Source organism: Macaca thibetana, chromosome 9, assembly GCF_024542745.1.
Source record: "Macaca thibetana thibetana isolate TM-01 chromosome 9, ASM2454274v1, whole genome shotgun sequence".
In the NCBI taxonomy this organism is placed as follows: domain Eukaryota; kingdom Metazoa; phylum Chordata; class Mammalia; order Primates; family Cercopithecidae; genus Macaca; species Macaca thibetana.
In genome coordinates this window covers 119748868-119750168 of record NC_065586.1, presented here as the reverse complement: position 1 = coordinate 119750168, position 1301 = coordinate 119748868, and positions in this window count along the sequence as shown.

Sequence of the window (1301 nt, the reverse complement as noted above, 5' to 3'; positions counted from 1 at the left end):
CCCAGATGCTCCAGGACTCTGCTCCTCCGGACCCCTGACAGATCTCTTCCTCTGCACAGTGATGTCTCAGCCAGGCTGAGCGAAGCCACCATGTGTCCTAGCCGCTTCTTTCTCCTGATGCAGATTCCCTAGGAAGTTGCACAACTGTGTTCCTTGGGACCTCTGATTCCTCCTTTCTAGACAGTCAGCCCCTAAAAGTGTCTGGCTTTTACTCTTTCACTCCGCATTTTTGGAAGGAGGTGCGAGGAGGCAAGAGCAAGCCTGGGGTTCCTGCCACCTTCCTTTGACCAGGCCAGAACTTAGGCCACAGCAGAGCAAAGGCAGCTGGCCTGGGGTTGGATTAACTTTTTGGGGGCTAATAGGCCACTGGTCTGGGGAGACAGTGTGAGCCAGCGGGGAAGGTGGGGGAACTTACAAATCACACTGCTCTCAGACCACTTTCCCCCCGAATCTGCAAGAACAAACTGTAGAGGCCAAGCTCCACCCAGCCTCTCCCCAAATCCATCTCAGCCCAGGTCCCAGAGCCAACACCAGGGCCCTCTAAGTCAGTTCTCCTGGGTGCAAGGTGCAAAGTGGTCCAGTTTGGTGCCAGGGGAAATTCTGGGTCCTACTGATGCTCCTGGGGGCTGCTGGCCCAGAGTTTCAGGGAAATCCAGGTTGACAATGAGCCTCACACACTAAAACAATTAGTTAGATAGATTCCCTGTTGGCGCAAAGGGCTTGCGAGCCATATGTTCTGGGCACAGAGGTTGCTGCAAAGCTTCTTCCCTCAGAATTCCCCTAGAAACATACAGAGTAAGAGAAGTCTAGAGAATTCCTTGCCAAGCAAGTGGGAGCCATATGAAGGGAGAGGTCCCAAGGCCCAGCTGGTGGGTATGGGTGTTAGAGCAGGAGCTGAGAGTAAGGGGCTATTTCCTAATGGCAGAAAAACATCTGCTGAGCCTAGAGCTGCCCAGAGTGAGGTGCAGCTGATTTCATGGAGAGATCAATTTTGTCCCTCTGGGAACCAAATGGCCCAGCCCTTGAATAAAGCTGGAGATTGAACTGTTTGGAGAATTAGGGAAAGATACAAGACAATTGAAACTTAGATACTTATTAATAGAAACACTCAGTTTCCCCATAGTCACTGGTCTTCCCTTCTTGAGAGCCCTGCCCTGTTTTGCATTCTCCCCAAAACCTCCTTGTCTCCAGGACCTTCAAATCTTCCCAGATCTGTAAAGTAGAGATAATAACAGCACCTACATCAAAAGATTATGATGAAGATTAATGGGAAACACTACCCCTAAACACTGATCTCAGGC